Raw genomic sequence first — 21,199 nt, 5'->3', positions numbered from 1 at the left:
GGTGGGATATGTATATCCAGGGCAATTAGTTTGTGGTCAGCTCACAGGAGTTGATGATGTAGCCCATACAGTACCTAGATACAAACCCCCAGAGTGAGGAGGTGCTCTGGACCTGAATCAGTGTTCTGACTGCTGGGGTTTGGTAGTATGTCGTATGGAGTGTGCGAGGTACTGTTGCACAGTTGCTGGCTGAGCACTGATACCTGGCCATTTACATGTGTATCCACCAATAGACAGACAGATGCTATATATGTGAGATGTCGTATCATAACAGTCGAGTAGCATGTGTAGTATGTGTGCCAAATTCTGCTGACATATATTGCTGATATCAGGTTATTTCCTTTTTCAGGAACATGGCTCACCCGCGAAATCCCGCTTACTCCACAGCTGAGGATGAGGAGATACACCAGAGCCTGGTGCGGGATTATGCAATACTCTTTTCCCGCACCAGCCAGAATCAGCAGGAGAGGGCTGCACTGTGGCAAGACCTGGTCCGTCGGGTAAATGACATAGGCACGCATAATAGGACATATGAGCAGGTACGACATCACTGCAGTGATTTAATCAGAAATGTCCGTCAGCGTGCGTCGGATATCCACATTCAACAGGTCGCCACAGGTGGTGGTGTGGCTACACATCCCCCACTCACCAGACTGGATGGACTACTCATGAGTGTAGTGGCTCCAGTACGCCAACAACAACAACAGCAGCAGACATGCACTATGATGGAGGCTGGAGCCGCACAGCAGCAAGACTATGAGCGTGCAGGTAATATGCAATATGTATAGTTGACTGTTGTGTACACTGGTAGTTAATGCATGTGTGCGGTGTGTCCTTGGTTTGTAGCTGTCATCATAGTATTTAATGTGCAAGTGTGATATCCTCAATATCAGCAGCTGACCTGTGAAAGGCGACTGTTGTACTTTTGACCTGTATCACACTCAGTAACAATGGCACAGTCGTGCCCACTGACATTAGTTTCCTCACTTCTGCAGGTCCCTCCGGTATAACAGCAATGCAGCCTATCCATGCTGGTGAGTGTGTATTAACAATACCTTTAATAGTCTTGATAGTAATAGTAATATTAGGCTCACTTAGTAGTGCTCTGTGTATGCATGCAGGTGTGTCTGTGTCTGTGTTGATATCTCGCATACTGAGTAGTGTACAACTGTGTGCATGTGTGCACCTGTGCACGTGTGCACCTGTGCACGTGTGCATGTCTGGACCTGTGCATTTGTGGATGTGTGCATCACTGGTAATATTGTGTAGACATTGTAAACTGTGTTCCCTGTTTCCCTCCCACAGGTTCTGGTGCTGCTCTGGTGTCATGCAGCAGGGAATCTGAAGCAGGTGCCATGGTTACTGATAATGATGACATCTGTGTAATGGCACAGGAAGGTATGCCAGGGTCCATCATTGGTCAGCCGATTGACAGTACACAGCTGTCAACCCCATCAATGCGCACAGTTATCCTGCCAATACACCCTTTGTCACCATTGTCCCTAGGTGATGGACAGCATACAGTGGGCATTGACCAGGGTAATGTGGTATCTGTGGCACATGCCTCCCCACACAGCAGCCATGGGCATGGCCCTGAGATGGTACCACACAGACAGATGTCCAGGGGTTCTCGTGGGAGCATCCGTGGGCGTACTGCCCCTGTCATACGTGCCCACAGAGGTCTTACAGCCTCAGCTATGTTTCGGGCTGTCATGCAGGCACAGTCACGTATGGAACGGTACACCAGACAGGGTCTGAGGGAGCTGATAGCATGTCACACAGCCATGACTGACAGTATGCGTGACATTGCGGCTGCCATCCGTAATTTCACAGATGTCACAGACAGACGTTGTGGGGACATATTAGACCGGTTCTGCAACTACATGTCCATAAGCCAGGGCGATGGTGGACGGTTGAGGCATCGACTTGGGCGTATGCCAGCAACAGCAGCAGCTGGCAGTCATCGTGGATGACAACAGGGCCGCGGCCGCCCTCATAGTGCCAGCAGCAGCCCCAGCAATGCTGGGTCTGTGCTGTCATCAGACCGCCCCAGGAGACCACGTGCATGTGGCTCTGGCCAGGCCCGACAGGGATCTGTATCCAGTCAACGAACACCTGCTTCTGATGACAGTACCCAGTCTGGGTTTGTACCAGATATGGTCCGTAGCACCCCTGCAAGGCACAGGTACCGTGTCCGTGGCCAGAGACACTGATCTGTATGACCTGGCAGGTACAGTCTGTGGCTGTCCACAAACACCAGTATATGGCAGCCATGAGGTGGAACTGTGTGCATCCATACACACATGCAAATTGACAACACCTAGGGCTACCGCATACACGCACACACTGCATCAACATTGCCCCACCTTGTACTGCTGTCCCTCACCAACACACATACACATACATGTCAATTGGTGGAATCGGTGGCTGACTCAGGCATACCAAGTTCACACCCTGTGCATATGATGAAACTGCCACCTCCTGCAATCTGTAACATCAGTGCAGGTACAGGTTAACATGTTGCTGATGCACAGGGTGACTACATAGACGTGTAGTAATAGTATCATGTTAACAGTACTGTGTGCTGAAATAATTGTGGTTATATCACAGCATGCCTGATGCAGTAAGGGTATGATTGTCATGTACTGTTGTCTACACCCATGGTAAGTACCATAGTGTATCATCTGCACATGTTGGCATACTGGTGGTAAGGATGTCAACAGAAGGCTACATACATAGGTAGCACAGGGGATAAGGTAATGAAAGTATTAATACGCAATGATGGACATGTAAACTGCAAGTGGCATGTTGCCCACACTGGACTCTGCAATGCGGATGTTTGAGGATGTTGATATGTGTGCAGTACTACACGACTGGTACAGGACACACAGGAGCACCCTAGCACTGCAAGCTCACATCTCATACCATGCTAGACAGCCCCAACACACAAAACTAACTGTCACAGGAGGGAGAGTCCCCATACATGTCTGGGATACTGTGGTGGCAGGCTAGGTAGCATACATCCTACTAAGTATGGAACCAATGAGTGAAGTCTCAGTGTCTGTTATTTGACATGTGTATTACTGCAGGTATGAGCACATGGGTTTCCATCCAGTTATTGTACATCCTGACGGTACATGGTCTGTACACTTGTGTGGGCTGAGACTGGACCCTAGCCATCTGACCTGTGTATTTCCATGTACATGTGCATAGTGCCTGCATATTTGCAGTGTTACCTACTGGAAGTGGTACAGCTTGTTGTACAATGGACTACATGCAGCCCTGCTTACTGTAGCTTTGTTTGCATGCATGTTTGCTTGCAATTACCCTGGAATACTGATCCCACCTGCAATGCATAGTTACAGAGCTTCTGTGGACTCGTAGTGACATCTGCATAGCTTACTATATGTATGTCCATGTCTCACTTGACAGAACGTCACTGTTTCTCCTGTTCACATGTATGTTGCCTGGGACACATTGCATATGACTTACCTGGCATTTGTCCATGTGAGCAGTCATATATGCCACTGCTAACTAATCACAGGCACTACACCCTCACATACTCATCTTCTGTTGAACCACCTGCTTCGCTAGGGATGGCTTGCACCTGTCACCCCTGGGCTTTTGGATATTGGCAAAGACTCTTGCTACCCCCATAGTGCCTTTGTTAGGCAAGGCTCAAATGACACACCCACCTTCATAGGTATCACAAGGGATAAGAAACTAAGAGTAATGCTACTCAATGCCAGAGGTCTAAACCTCAAGATGCATGCATTCGAAACTCTCCTTAGCATGGAGAACATCGATATCTGTGCAGTAACAGATACCTGGTTCAGGGCTACTGAGAACACCCCAGCACTACCAGGTTATACCTCATACCATGCTTTTCAGCCCCAGAACTTGGACCGAACCACAAAAGGAGGGGGATTATTGATATTCATCAAAGGTACCCACACCTCCAGGTTGGTGGCAAAGCACCAAGCATCAGAGACTATCCATGTGCAACTAACAATGGGTAAAACTGCCTTCCAGGTTATAGCCTGCTACAGACCACCCTCCCAAACCCAAGAACCACACTCGGCCTTCCTGAGAACAGTGGAAAATATGAAGGTCTCTCCAAACACCATTATATTGGCCGACTTCAACTACCCAAACATAGACTGGGAGCATGACTCTAGCTCCAACACCCTAGCCCAAAGATTCCTTGAATATATGAACTCAAATGCTATGGAACAACTTGTTACCACTCCCACAGGAAGGGAAAACATACTGGACCTGATCATCACCAACATGGGGACTCTATGCTCCAGACCAGAAGTGTATCCCTCACTGGTAAGATCAGACCATAAACTAATCTCACTAGATATTCACATCCAGACCCCACCCCCTGCCCAGAAAACCACAGTGAACAACTTCTCTAAAGCAAATTCAGACTCCTCAAACCTGAGGTGGAAACCTTTAAAGCCCCTGGGCCTGTGGAAAATACGGACCAGACCACAGATTCCTCTATAAACGCATTCTATGGACACCTTCAGGAATGCATGGATCATGCAATCCCGAATAAAACCAAGACCCAATCCTCCAAAGGCAGACGTCCTGTCTGGTGGACCCCAGCCATAAATAAACTATACAACAGAAGGAGGAAGCTACTAAATGATACATCAAAATCCCGAAAAGGGAAGGCATCACTGATCAGTATTAACAAAAAACTACGGGCACTCATAAGATTGTCTAAGGCCAGCTTCGAGAGAAAATTGCACAGGACACTAAGCATCATCACAAGGCTTTCTTTAGTTAGGAACCTGGGTGGTAATTCCCAGATATGCTCAGAGGTAGTCCAAAATGTCAATAGAAACACCAAACCCACAGACATTGCCAACATCCTAGCTGACAGGTTCAGAGCAAACTTCTCCCCCCCACTCCACACCGAAAGGGCAAATATTTATCCCAGCAGAGTGCTGCCCCCCTGACAGCTCAGATGCTCAGGTAAGAGCCGCCCTCTCCAAAGCAATACACACTGCATCAATGGGACCAGACAGTGTCCCGGGCTGTGTCCTACATGAACTCCAAGAAGAGCTACACCCAAACATAAAACTACTGTTCAATCCCAGCCTTACTACAGGATATGTGGCCAAAGAGTGGCGTACAGCAACAGTGGTCCCTCTACAGAAAGGTGGTGCCTCAATGGATCCTGGACACTATTGCCCTATAAGCCTGACTAGCTTGGTCTGCAAAGCTATGGAAAGGATCATCATGGACCTCATAAAGATAATGGGGACCTACAGACACTGGATCATACCCAGTTTGGCTTTAAGGGCAGATCCTGCCTCTCAAACCTGGTTGATTTCTTTGAAACAGTCACCAAGGCCATTGACGAGGGGAAGGTGGTCCACACAGCCTACCTGGACCTCGCAAAAGCCTTCAATACAATACCCCACTCGGGCATTCTAGAGAAGCTCACCAGCTTAAATATAAACCCCTATGTCACTAGATGGATTGCACACTGGCTCAAGGACAGAACCCACATGGTTAGAATTGCTGGAGCCATGCCAGACTCCAAACCAGTTACAAGTGGTGTCCCACAAGGCTCAGTACTGGGACCTCTCTTGTTCGGTATGTATTTATCAGAGGTACAGGCCAACACGGAAGGACTGTGGCAGACCAAATTCGCAGATGACTGCAAACTGGGCACCATAATCGACTCTCCATCCGACAAGCATCCTCCAAAAGGGCCTCATAGAAACAGACAACTTGCGCCAGAGCCATGGCCTCAAGCTGAATGCCAAAAAGTGTATAGTCATCCCCTTTGGCAAAAACAAAGTGCCCACAAAGTACCGCATAGGTGGTAATCCATTAAGTACAGAAGAAGTAATTAGGGACCTGGGGACCCAAGTTGATAGCAATCTCTCATTTGACAAACGTGGCCAAAGTGGTTAGAAAAACATTTTATACAGCCCACCTAATCATGAAGGGATTCACATCTAGATCAGGAGAGGACATCGTGCCTCTTTACTCATCCCTCATCAGGCCCATAATTGAGTACAATGCCCCTGTTGGGATATACCTTACCAGACACCTGCAGCAACTGGAAAGACCCCAAAACTACCTCACCAAGAGGATCAAAGGGCTCAAACAGATGCCATATGCTGACCGGTTAAAGAAACTCCAGCTCTACTCAGTGGCATACCGCCTGTTCAGAGGCGATCTGTGCCTGATGTATAAAGCCATGTCAAACCCAGAATTAATGGGCATGCTGCACCTCAGAATATCCAAATCCCATCGAGCTACACGCTCAAGAGACTTGAACCTCAGCACTGAATTAAATAGGACATGCTGGAGGGACAGATTCATAACCCAGAGGCTCCCTTCACTCTGGAATAAAATCCCAGTCCAGGTTAGGCAGAGTCCCTCATTGACTCTCTTCAAGAGGAATCTTGAGTGGATGGGACATCGTAGGTTTACCCCGGGTATCACTTCTGTGTCACTGTTAGACAGAGGCACAGTATACTAACCTCGAAAAAGGGCATAGCAAGATAGATTTACAATGGATGGCGACAGCCAAACACATTCTGGCTAGGTTTATAAATGCCCTAGGGCAGATAGCCTAGTGTGAACCTATGAACCTATGTACCTTGTTCCCCATTGGCCCTATGTGCTGTTAATCACCATGGCAATCACAATACTATGGTAGCATGTGCAAAGGTCAGTTGTCAGTCACCTCTATGGTACAGTTGTGGAATATGTGGGTCATGTGGCAATGTCACAGCTGCCACATGTACACAGTCAACCCTCTCCCCTACACATGGACGTACAACACATGTATGAGATGGAACCACATAGCCAAACTGGGGACTAAGCACTCTGAACCCAGTACTGGCATAACCTGCCAGGTGGCATGAAATACTACAGTGCCTACAATACCAGTCTGATGTAGACCTACACTGACAGCAATACAAGCACGTGAACACACTGGGCCATTCATGGAGCCTAAGAATAGCATCCTGCCTGAGCGACAGACACCTCTGTAGCTGACATACAGGCATACGTTATGCCAGAACAAATCACGCATAACACATAGCACACAAATCCTGTGTGCCAAACAGTCACAGCCTGTACGGCTAGACAACACACCTGCTACAGTTGTGTTAGGTACCTTTATTGTCCGGTGCAGTGAGGTCACGCTCACCAGGCTGGACAAGGTGAAGGTCAGTGATATGCCCGTGGGGCACTATGGTCCACCACATAACACAAGCATACAGGTCAGTCAGAGGCATGGACACATATGACTCAGGCATTGTCCATGCCACTATGGCTGACCTGTGATGTACCTCCCTGGACTACATGATAGGGAACATGGAATGGCTCTCTGATATGTGGCACAGGCTGGTATGACTCTGACCTTGGTTGGCATCTTACCCTCACCAGGAATGCTGACGTATTACTGAATGCTGATGAATTACTGTAGCTACAACACCCTAGCTGAAAGGTTCCTAGCATGTAGTCACTGCATTGCTATGGAACAACTTGTTACCACTCCCACAATAGGTGAAAACATGCAGCACCTGTTCATCAACAATATGTAGACTATATGCCCCAGACCAGATGTGTATCACTCGCTGCTAGGTTGATACCATCTACATATCACACTGTATATACACATACCACATGCAGCACCCGCACAGAAGACCACAGTCATAATGTTATCCAGTGCAAATACCATGTAGTCACATGTGGCAGGCGTCAGACATGGTAACTATTGAAGGTCACAGGTACATATGTGTATTTGGCACACATACATCATCTGTGTCCATTGCCATTACTGGTTTAATCGATGTCATGCATTATTGTGAACAACAACCCACACACATGGGCATTCTGTGTGACAAAAACACACGTGGCATGTCTGGAATCCAATGCCATAACTAACTGTGCTTGACAGTAGTGAGAGACGCAGTAGCAGAGCGTGCTATTTGCATTACTGGGAGATTTGCCCTCTTCCGCTGTACTTGTAGGGTACTGACATCATCTCTGTGTAGAGATTGGAATATGCAGCAGCTGGTGTGTTGTACTGGTTGGCAAAAGGGTCAGTTCTCTCACACATGTAATTGCACACACACTACTTTCACCTTCTCCCACACACACTTGCTATTTGTAGGATTCAAACCCCTATTTAACTAAGTTATGACACTCTAGATGGACGCATTTGCGAAGCGCGCTATTCGCATTACTGGGAGGTTTCCCTTCTCCTGCTGTACTTATACGGTGCTGACATCATCAGTGTTTAGAAAGGGGAATGTGCATCCTGTAGTGTGTTCTCCTAGTTGCCAAAAGGGACATTTCTTTCATACAGACTTGCACACACACTAACCCCCTCCACACACACTTAGCACGATTCAAACCCCTACCTAACTATGTTATGACACTCGAGGCGGACGCATAGCAGAGCATGCTATTTGCATTACTGGGAGGTTTCCCTTCTCCTGCTGTACTTATAGGGTGCTGACATCATCAGTGTTTAGAAAGGGGAATGTGCATCCTGTAGTGTGTTCTCCTAGTTGCCAGGAGGGATATTTTTTTCATACAGACTTGCACACACACTAAGCATTAGGAAGATTCAAACCCCTACCTGACTATGTTATCGTACTCGAGATGGACGCATTAGCAGAGCGCGCCATTCGCATTATTGCGAGGTTTTCCTTCTCCTGCTGTACTTATAGGGTGCTGACATCATCAGTGTTTAGAAAGGGGAATGTGCATCCTGTAGTGTGTTCTCCTAGTTGCCAAAAGGGACATTTCTTTCATACAGACTTGCACACACACTAAGCATTAACAGGATTCAAACCCCTACCTAACTATGTGATGATACTCGATATGGACGCATTAGCAGAGCGCGCTATTCATATTACTGGGAGGTTTCTCTTCTCCTGCTGTACTTATACGGTGCTGACATCATCAGTGTTTAGAAAGGGGAATGTGCATCCTGTAGTGTGTTCTCCTAGTTGCCAAAAGGGATATTTCTTTCATACAGACTTGCACACACACTATCCCCCTCCACACACAGAGCATTTACAGGATTCAAACCCCTACCTAACTATGTTATGACACTCGAGACGGACGCATTAGCAGAGCGTGCTATTCGCATTACTGGGAGATTTCCCTTCTCCTGCTGTACTTATAGGGTGCTGACATCATTGTTTAGAAAGGGGAATGTGCATCCTGTAGTGTGTTTTCCCAGTTGCGAAAAGGGACATTTCCCTCACACAGACTTGCACAAGCACCAACCCCACTCACACACACTGAACATTTGCAAGATTCAAACCCCTACCTAACTATATTATGACACTTGAGGGAGACGCATTAGCAGAGCACACTATGCGAATTACTGGGCATTTGCTCTGCACCTGCAGTATTTATAGGGTGCTGACATCATTATTTCTACAGAGGTATGTACATCTAGTACTACCTGTCAGGTGGGGGATAGCATATATATGCATTTGCAGCCACCTACGTCAGGGTCAGATATGCACATCGCACTGGCAGGTTATGTTTTATACCATGCTTCGTGACCACAGGACCTGAAACACACAACACAACCAGTCCTGACCACCCCTCCCACATCCAGGACACACACTTTGCTTCCCTGGGAACAGTGCCAGGATAACAACCAGAACTGAGAAAAACACACTTTATAATAGCAAAGCTTTCGGATAAAATCCTTCCTCAATACTAATACAAACAAATCTAAAAACCAAATGGTTTAAATACAGGTCACTGAAGTCACATGACCAGCAGTCCAAAAATCATGTGACCACAAGTATATAAAACAAATCATTAAAATTAGAAAAATTAGAAAAAACATAACATTATCGCAACCAAGTATGTTGCAATTTAACAAGAACAGGTTTCAAGGTAATCATATTATTTAAACCTGGAAAATGGTCAGAGTTCAACCTAAGAATCCATTCATACTCTTTTAATTCAAGTAAATTACCACTATCACCACCTCTGGCAGGAGGCCGTATTACACCAATAACTGTAAAGGAGAATCTATGTTCAATACCTGAATCAACTATGTTCTTATACAAGGCATTACTGTCAATGGCCCTTCTAATGTCCGATTTGTGTTCAATGATGTGTTCTTTTTGCTTTCTAGTGGTCTTACCCACATAGAATGCAGTACATTTCATGCAATTAGCTAAGTACACCACATTAGATGTAACACAAGTGGTAGAAAAATTAAACTGATAAACTTTACCACTAATAGGATGTTCGAACTTATCACTGCAACCAACCACAATATCAGAACAGCAGGAACAATTCAAACAGCCATATGTGCCAGGCTTAGTGGTAAAAGTCCTCTCTACAGGCCTGAAAAAATCTTTGTAACATAACATATTCTTCAAGGACTTCATATTTCTATATGAGAAAAAAGGCCTGTCACCAAGAATGTCTTTAATCTCACTAGAGGCCATTAGTACAACCCAATTCCTCTGTATTATTTGTTTTACAAAACAAGTCAAGGTATTATGACTAGTAAGATACCTAGTGCATACTTTTGAACATTCTAGGTTAACAGAACCAACATCATCCCCCCAAAAAATCGCCTTCAATATTCTCTTCCTATCAACTAAAACTTTTTAAATCTAAAACTAGTTTAGAATCATAACCACTATCCAGAAACTCTTTGGACATCTCATCCAACTGTAAATTAAATGTAGCATCATCAGTATTTAATCTACTAACTCTATTAAACTGTGAAGTAACAATCCCCTTAAAGACATGTGGGGCATGCATGCTGGAATAATTCATGTATCTATCAGAGTTAATCTCCTTTTTGTGAATACTGCCATGGATAGAACCCTCATGTAGTTGTATCTTAACATCCAAGAAATTAATCTCACTATCAGAGGTATCCATCTTAAATTTCAAGAAACTGGTGATTGCATTTAAATAATAAACAAATTCATTCAACTGTGAAAGGGGAACCTTTCCAAACCATAAAACAATCATCAACGAAACGTTGATAAAAACATATATTACTTACAAAAGAATTATCCAAATTATAAATATAAGCTGTCTCCCATTGGTATAACACCAAGTTGGCATAAATGTTAGCCACAGAAGTACCCATGGATACATCAGTGAGTTGCAAATATAAGCATTCATCAAACAGAAAAATATTGTTCCTCAAAACTACATCTAGAAGAGAACAAATATTCTCAACAGATCTATTCACAAGAGAAGATTGGGAGATCAAAAATTGTCTGATAGACTCCATACCAAAATCATGCGGTATTACAGTAAAAAGGGATGCTATATCAAGCGTTACAAACAAATACTCACTTTGTCGACAGGAACCACCAATACTATTAAACCAAACACGCAATTTACAAAGGAAATCAGATGTATCTCTTAGCACAGAAGTGCATTTAGGTAAATATAGTTGCAATTGTGTTTGCAAATATACAGATATAGGTTCGGTGATCCACCCCTCCTGATACAATTGGTCTCATGGGGGTTGGTCACCGACTTGATATCTTAGGCAGCCCATAGAGACAAGGAATAATTGGACAAGAAACAGTAAAAAAATGAAATAAATCCAGAGTAATATCACCAGTAATTTGCAAATCATAGATCACCATATTGACATAACTAATACATCTTTTAACATCTATTGATGTAATACGTTTAAAAGCCTCAACATCATTCAGTAGAACAGAAACTAAAGATATATACTTAGGCCGATCCATAAGGACTACAGCCCCACCTTTATCGGCTTGTTTAATCACTAAATCTTTGCTCGCCTGTAGACTTTTGAGTGCTTGATACTCATCAAATTTTAAATTAAAGCGAGAAAATCTCAGAATATTGCAGTCAGAATACAACATTCTTAATTCCCTCTCACACAAATCATGAAATGCTGTAACTAGATCACCCTTCGCTGTAGGAAGGCCTTTAGTCATTTGCGACTTTGTGCATTCTCAACCTTTCAACCTTTAACTTGAACTCTGCTCATTGTTCAGTACTACATAAAGGGCTTAATTTTATTCCTACAGCGAAGGGTGATCTAGTGACTGCGCTCACAGACCTTAAGATTTTCATTAGAAATGTAAATTTAAAGGTTTTGTTTGGTAACTCTGTCGTTAATGGAGTTTCATGTAAACGGCGTAGTACCTTTATACCTTCTAGTATGCCTGTGGTTACAGCATTTCATGATTTGTGTGAGAGGGAATTAAGAATGTTGTATTCTGACTGCAATATTCTGAGATTTTCTCGCTTTAATTTAAAATTTGAGTATCAAGCGCTCAAAAGTCTACAGGTGAGCAAAGATTTAATGATTAAACAAGCCGATAAAGGTGGGGCTGTAGTCCTTATGGATCGCTATATATATCTTTAGTTTCTGTTCTACTGAATGATGTTGAGGCTTTTAAACGTATTACATCAATAGATGTTAAAAGATGTATTAGTTATGTCAATATGGTGATCTATGATTTGCAAATTAGTGGTGATATTACTCTGGATTTATTTCATTTTTACTGTTTCTGTCCAATTATTCCTTGTCTCTATGGGCTGCCTAAGATACACAAGTCGGTGACCAACCCCATGAGACCAATTGTATCGAGGGGTGGATCACCAAATCTATATCTATATATTTGCAAACACAATTGCAACTATATTTACCTAAATGCACTTCTGTGCTAAGAGATACATCTGATTTCCTTTGTAAATTGCGTGTTTGGTTTAATAGTGTTGGTGGTTCCTGTCGACAAAGTGAGTATTTGTTTGTAACGCGATATAGCATCCCTTTTACTGTAATACCGCATGATTTTGGACAATTTTGATCTCCCAATCTTCTCTTGTGAATAGATCTTTTGAGAATATTTGTTCTCTTCTAGATGTAGTTTTGAGGAACAATATTTTTCTGTTTGATGAATGCTTATATTTGCAACTCACTGGTGTAGCCATGGGTACTTCTGTGGCTAACACTTATGCCAACTTGGTGTTATACCAATGGGAGAAAGCTTATATTTATAATTTGGATAATTCTTTTGTAAGTAATATATGTTTTATCAACGTTTCATTGATTGTTTTATGGTTTGAAAGGTTCCTTCACAGTTGAATGAAGTTGTTTATTATTTAAATGCAACCACCAGTTTCTTGAAATTTAAGATGGATGCCTCTGATAGTGAGATTAATTTCTTGGATATTAAGATACAACTACGTGAGGGTTCTATCCATACCAGTATTCACAAAAGGAGATAAACTCTGATAGATTAATTCAGCATGCATGCCTACATGTCTTTAAGGGATTGTTACTTCACAGTTTAATAGAGTTAGTAGATTAAATACTGATGATGCTACATTTAATTTACAGTTGGATGAGATGTCCAAAGAGTTTCTGGATAGTGGTTATGATTCTAAACTAGTTTTAGATTAAAAAAAATAAAGTTTTAGTTAATAGGAAGACAATATTGAAGCCGATTTTTCTTGGGGATGATGTTGGTTCTGTTAACCTAGAATGTTCAAAAGTATGCACTAGGTATCTTACTAGTTATAATACCTTGACTTGTTTTGTAAAACAAATAATACAGAGGAATTGGGTTGTACTAATGGCCTCTAGTGAGATTAAAGACATTCTTGGTGACAGGCCTTTTTTTCTCATATAGAAATATGAAGTCCTTGAAGAATATGTTATGTTACAAAGATTTTTTCAGGCCTGTAGAGAGGACTTTTACCACTAAGCCCGGCACGTATGGCTGTTTGAATTGTTCCTGCTGTTCTGATATTGTGGTTGGTTGCAGTGATAAGTTCAAACATCCTATTAGTGGTAAAGTTTATCAGTTTAATTTTTATATCACTTGTGTTACATCTAATGTGGTGTACTTAGCAAATTGCGTGAAATGTACTGCATTCTATGTGGGTAAGACCACTAGAAAGCTAAAAGAACGCATCATTGAACACAAATCGAGATTAGAAGGGCCATTGACAGTAATGCCTTGTATAAGCACATAGTTGATTCAGGTATTGAACATAGATTCTCCTTAGAGTTATTGATGTAAGATGGCCTCCTGCCAGAGGTGGTGATAGTGGTAATGTACTTGAATTAAGAGTATGAATGGATTCTTAGGTTGAACTCTGACCATTTTCCAGGTTTAAATAATATGATTACCTTGAAACCTGTTCTTGTTAAATTGCAACATACTAGGCGATGTTATGTTTTTTCTAATTTTTCTAATTTTAATGATTTGTTTTATATACTTGTGGTCACATGATTTACTCCTGGTCATGTGACTTCAGTGACCTGTATTTAAACCATTTGGTATTTAGATTTGTTTGTATTAGTATTGAGGGAAGGATTTTATCCGAAAGCTCTGCTATTATAAAGTGTGTTTTTAACAGTGCCAGGATATGCAGGTGTTCACATACACCATTCCAGTTGTTAATGTCAGGTACAGGCATATTGTGTGTGGGAACTACTCAGGCCTCTACAACATTACCATACAGCCACTACAATTTGTGAGTCCATGTGCTATGGCAGAACCACTCACCACAGCCACAAGGGGGAATACATATTGCACCTGACCATCTACAACATGGGTACTACTGTTCCACACCAGAGGTGGACCACCATTGTTGATATCTGACTATACCCACCTTTCTTTGGCCATCCATATCCCATCCCCACCCCAGGCAAGGTTGTCACTGCAAACAAGCTGTATTTATCAAAAGCAGACTTTACACTTGTGAAGACTGGGGTTGAAGACTTCAAAGGACCCATGCTGGGGGAGTATACAGACCACTCTGCATAATCCTTGACAATTGCATTCTATGAGCATGTGGAAGGTTTGCATTGATCATGCTATCCCAAATATACCCATGACTGCTCCACAACAGGACACCTGTCAGATGTACACCAGCCATCATGTCCAACAGACAGAGTGAGCTAATACATTGCAGAGCAGTAGCCCACAGAGGGAGGACATCTCTGAAGAGTACCGGCACGACACTTCCAATCCCTCATAATCATCACGACATAGTGTTGACAGTGAAATTATCCAGACAATACAGATAAGGCTCCCCTCAGTCTGTTATTGATGCCCACTTACTGTTAGATGTCCTCAGCAACCCTCTTCCAGCACACACACCAACAACATGGCTGTGGCTTAGCAAATTCAAACCCTGGGATCTCCACTGTGTCCCTTCTTGACAGAGGCACAGCACACTAGCCTCACATGGTGCCTCATGTGACCTACTTTACAGTGGCACAGTAGCCTACTGTACTGGGGAGGCAGACGCCAAGCACACTCTGGCTAAGCTGTCATTCCCTAGGGCAAACAGCCTAGTGTTGACCTCTATACCCATATGTTTAATTGTCATATGCACATTATTTGTTGCTGATAGACTGTTTGCAGGTCTTTATTGCCATAGCATTCCCTGTTTGTATGAACAACTTGTGTATCTGTGGAAGATGTTTGCATATGAGAGGATCCACTATATCACGTATGTCTCTGTAGTCATTTAGCTGTGTGCACTGGGCAGATTGCTGTAATGTGGTTGGTTCATGGAATAACACATACAAATACCAGATATTTGTGGCCAAATGCTAAACTGAGATTTGGCCTAAGTGTGTGAGCATGCCCAGTTCAGCCTTCCCATGGCATGTTGTCTGACATATGTCTCATTTATCAAAGTGCGAGCATGCCCAGTGTGAGCTTTCCATATGTTGAACTCTGCAGCCCACCACATTTGTGGATGAGTGTGAACTTCAACACATCTCCGCTTATGGTTGTGTGTTGTGTCATGTTGTGTAGTTACTGTCCAACTGCTTTGTGTGTGAACACAACAGGGATTATACTGTGCCTGCAGGGTTGCATGGGATACTTTGCATACAGTTGTCAACATCCTTTCATACTGACCCTAACACTGTAGTACCGTATAGTGTACTGCTTCAGTACTTTCACTGTGGTGGACAGTATCCTGGGCTTTAGTCCTATCACTGCTTTACAGTTCCATAGTGAGCACAACAGCCTGGTTAGGGGCCAGTTGTGCACACATCTGACCATGTTGCATTATGTTCAGATATGAACTACTTAAACCAGGCTGTCCAACATTGGTAGTGTATTCCACAACATAGGTGTAGATTTGCAAACACTAGCGATGTGCCTTAGGCCATTTCTAATGCTAGTCGGAGAGTGTGTTTGTCCTTCGACACATTGTAAGTGGAGTTTGCCATGACATATGTCATAGTTAGTATACTGTGGCTCCGTCTGCCTGTGACATAACAGTGATACCCAGGGTAAACCTACCATCTCCCATCCACTCATCAATATTCCTATTGAGGAGAATAGATGAGTGACTCATGGATAACCTGTACTGGGAGTTTACTCATGAGTGGGGTGGCTTCTGTGTTATGGATCATGCAGTACAGCTTGTCCTATGTATGTCAGTGCTGGGGTTCAGGTCTCATGTGCATAGCTCACTGCCATTCAGATTGTACAAGGTGCAGCATGTTTATTGATTCCAGCTTGGACATGGCTTTATACATCAGGCACAGCTTGCCTCTGGGTGGGCAGTATGGCAGTGTGTGGAGCTGCAGTTTGTTTAATCAGGCAGCACATGGCATCTGTTCAAGCTCTTTGATACTCCTGGTGAGGTACTGTTGGGGACTTTACAGTTGATGGAGGTGTCTGCTGAGGTACATCCCACAGGGGCTATTGTAGTCAATTGTAATGCTGATGAAGGATAACTGCAGAGCCACAATGACCTCCCCTTATCTAGATCTGACAACCTTTATGATTAGGTGGGTATATGGTATGTTTCTGTAAACACTACAGCCACATGTTTGTCCAATGCAGGATATCTATCACCTTGTGTCCCCAGGTCTCTCATTACATGTTAAGTATGTAATGGGTTAACACCTATGTGGTAATTGGTGGGCACTTACTGTATATCCACGGGGGTTGACTATACACTTTTCTGCAATTAGCTTGCTGACATGGCTGTGGCACCAGTTGTGTGTTCCTATGTGGCCCTTTTGTGGGATGCTTGTGTCAGCTGGAGGGTCAGATATGGTGGGCAGTTTGTAGTCCTCTGCAAACATGTTCAGACACAGTCCTTCCATGTTGGCCTGTACCTATGGGACATATATACCAAATAAGGGAGGTCCCAGGACCAAGCCTTGTGGGATGCCAGTTATATCTGGTTTGTAGTCTGACATGGCTGCAGCATGTCTGACCATGTCAGTTCTGTCCTTGGTCTGGTTTGTAACCCTCCTACAGACATAGGGGCTTATATTTAAGCTGGTGAGCATATCTATAATGAACACATAGGGTATTGTATGGAAGCCTTTGCAAGGTCCAGCTACGCTGTGTGGACCACATTGCCCTCATCAATGACCTTAATGACTGTTTCAAATGAGTCAAACATGTTTAGGGCAGGATCTGCACTTAAGAAAGCCACACTGGGTAGGGTCCGGTGTCAGTAGGTCCCCAGTATCTTTATGTCTGGTACATGCTGATCCTTTCCATAGCTGTGCAGACCAAGCTTCTCAGGATTCTGGGGTGGTCGTTTTCAGTATCCATTCAGGCAACACCTTTGTTGAGAATGACCACTGTTGTTGTACACTGCTCTTTGGGTACATATCCTGTGGTAAGGCTGACATTGAGCAGTAGTGTGATTTGGCATTCCTTTCTTCTTGGAGTCCATGTTGGACTCAGCCCAGGACACCATCTCATACCATTGCTGCTGTGTGTTTTGCTTTGTAGATGCTGGCTGTTACCTCAGCATCTGCAATGTCAGGGGGCCAGCAGTCTGCTGGGATAGATATTTTGCTTTCTGGGGGGGGGGGGGGTTTGCACTGCACCTGTCAGGATGTATGTTGGCAATATGTGTGTGTGTTTGGTATGTTGTTTGTAATATTTGTGTGATTCAGAGCATATCTGTGAATTCCCAATGCGGTTCCTACCATCAGTTGAGGAAGCCTTGGGATTATCCTTAGTGTCCTGTACAATTTGTATCTTCATAGGTTCATAGGTTCATACTAGGCTATCCACCCTAGGGCATTTGTAAGCCTAGCCAGAGTGTGTGTGGCTTTTGACACCCCTTGCTATGTGAATATTATGGCCATTTATGATTTGCTTTGCTGTGCCTCTGTCTGGACGTGACACAGTGAAGACCCCCAGTGTAAATCTAAGATCATCCATCCACTTGGCAAGATTCCTGTTGAAGAGTGTCAGTGAGGGGCTCTGCCTAACATGGAGTGGGATTCTGTTCCATGGTGTGGGGAGCCTCTGGGTTATGTATCTGTCCCTCCATCACATCCTATTTCGTTACATGTTGAGGTTGACATCTCTCACTCTCACAGCTCCAATGGCTTTGAGTTTTCTGTGGAACATGTCCATTACTCCTGTGTTGGACATGGCCTTGTACAACAGACATACAATGCCTCTGTGTAGGCGGTAAGTGACTGCATTCAGCTGGGGTGTCTATAGCCAGGCAGCATATGACATATATTTGAGACCCTTTATCCACTTGGTGAGGTACCTTGAGGTCTTTCTAACTGCTGCAGGTGTGTCAGGTAAGGTACATCCCAAATGAGGCATTGTACTAGATTATGGGTCTGATAAGAGAACAGTATAGGGGCACAATGACCTCTGTTGATGTAGATGTGAATCCTTTCATGATACGGTGTCCAATATAGACAGTCTTCCTAGCCACATTAGCAATGTGAGTGTCACATAACAGGTTACTGTCCACTTGTGTCCCTAGGTCCTTGATTACTCCTTCCATACATAATGGTTTACCACCTATGTGGTAATTTGAGTACCTTGTTTGGTATTTGGTGGACATTCATACTGTCCAGTGTCTTCAGGATGGCTGGGTGGGGTTCCTGTGTGTGAGAGTGTGGTCTGTAGCATGCTACAGACTGTACGGCAGTCTTGCCTACGGTTAGTTGCACATGGGTGGACTCCAATGCCTTGTGCATTGTCAGTTACCTGGACGTATGGGTGTCTGTGCTGAATATGGATACTCACCCTCCTTTTATGTTTTGTTCCAGGTTTTGGGTCCATAACACATGGTATGTGGTATAACCAGGTAGTGCTGGTGTGCTGTCAGGAGGCTTGCAGCAGGTTTATGTCACTGCACAGACATTGATGTTCTCCCATACTGGGAGGGCCTCGGGAGCATGCATATTGAGGTTTACACATCTGGCATTGGTCAGCACCTTATGTTTCTCCACTTATGTTTTCTAGGGTGGTGGGTTAGTCTTTTCAGCCTTGCCCTCACGAAAGGCTCTATGAGGTGGCAAAAGCCTTATCCAATATCCAGATGCCCAGGGGTAACAGGTGCAAGCCATCCCTGGAACAGCTCGTGACTTGTCACATGACATCCCAAGCAGACAAACATTGATCCCTTGAATGATACCAGTAATTGTGCCACTTGTTATAACTGATCATTCTGTGTTTGTACTGTGGCATCATTCTTGGTGAGGGTAGGATGCTGCGAACGGTCATTGTCATACCGGCCTGAACTACATAATCGGAGAGCTCATCTATGTCTCTTTTCATGTAGTCCGGGGAGGTACATCTCAGGTCATTCACACCAGCATGGACTATGACTGCATCATATTTCTACTTGCTTTGGGGTGACCTGCATACTTGTGTTATGGGGCATATTGTAGCCTACAGGCAGCTTACTGTACCCTTCCTTGTTCAGTCTGGTGTGTGGGACAGCAGCGTGTCTCACTATGGAGTCACCTATTACAACTGTATCAGGCATGTTACTTCACCTTCTTCCTTATGACTGGTTAGTACACCAGCGTTGTGTACTATGTGTTGCATGTGCTATGTTTGGAGGTTGTGTTTGTGGGTGTCTGCTTTGGAGGCCTCTGTTGATGTGGTTTGTTTGTAATTGGGCCTCCGGGAATGTTTTCTGTGTTTATGTCTTTGGTTTGCAGTTGTCATAGGTCTATGTGGGACTGGGTTTGTGTGTGTGTGGTTACCTTCTCCTCCTGACTAGTTTTGGGAGTACTGAGTTGAGGGAGCTCAGCCTCCAGTTTGGATAAATGGTTGCATCTCTCACATATATTTGTATTTCTTGGGGAGTTGAGGGTTGTCTGTGTACTTGGGGCAGGTGTACATTGCCTCAAGATTCACAGATTCAACTTGTTGTAGCTGGCCTTAGTGGATTGTATGTGTGGAAATATCTTATTGCCATACTACTGATCAGTGATTACTTCTTTTTTATGTTTGCTCTATCATGTAGCTTCCTCATTCTCTTGCATGGTTTGGTAATGGCTGGAGTCCACCATGCCAGATGCCTGTGTGTATGGCATTGTGTCTTGTTTTAATTTAGGATTGCATAATCCAAGCATTCCTGGCAGTGTTCATGGAATGCCTGTATAACAGGTTCTGAGGTGTGGCCCATATTTTTGCACCTGCACAGAGCCTTTAATGGATCCCACATCAGTTTGGAGGAGTGCAACTTTTGCTTTACACATGTTTTTCACTGTGGCTTTCTGGCCAGGGACTGTGGTCAGGATGTGTATATCCAGTGTGATTACTCTATGGTCTGGTCTTACCAGTGAGCAATACACTTCTCGTCTTGCCATCCAGTACCCATGTTGCTGATTATCACATCCAGTATGCTTACCCCTCTTGTGGGAGTGTGCGTTGTTCCTGGGCATTTTGGTTTATGGATTCTATGAACTTTTGTCCTACAGTGTTGGAGCTAGTATAATGCTCCCAGTCTATGTCTGGGTATTTTCAGTCACCCAATATAATGTGGTTTGGAGGACTTGATATATTCATGTATTCCAACATAGGCCAGGTGCAGTTCCTGGTGTTGTGATGGTAGTTCGTAGCAGGCTATAAACTGGGAGGCAGTTTTAGCCGCTTTACTTGACCATGGCTAGTCCATGCTGCTTCTTGTTGTGGTACCAACATGGGGGTGTGTTATCCTTGACAATTATTGCACACCCTCCTTTGTAGCTTGTTCCATGTTTTGAGGCTGTACAGCACAGTATGAGGTGTAACCTGGTAGTGTTAGGAGCCTTGACCCAGTTTTCTGTTACAGCACAGATATCAACATTCTCCATACTGGGTGAGTTTAGACTGCATGCATCTTGCTGTTTAGACTTCTGGCATTGGGTAGAATTACATCTAGGTTCTTATCCTTCTGATACCTATGGAGGTAGGTT

The sequence above is a fragment of the Protopterus annectens genome, chromosome 2.part2, assembly GCF_019279795.1.
Source record: "Protopterus annectens isolate FY-2018-M chromosome 2.part2, PAN1.0, whole genome shotgun sequence".
NCBI classification, from domain to species: Eukaryota; Metazoa; Chordata; order Ceratodontiformes; family Protopteridae; genus Protopterus; species Protopterus annectens.
This window is presented reverse-complemented; position numbering follows the sequence as displayed.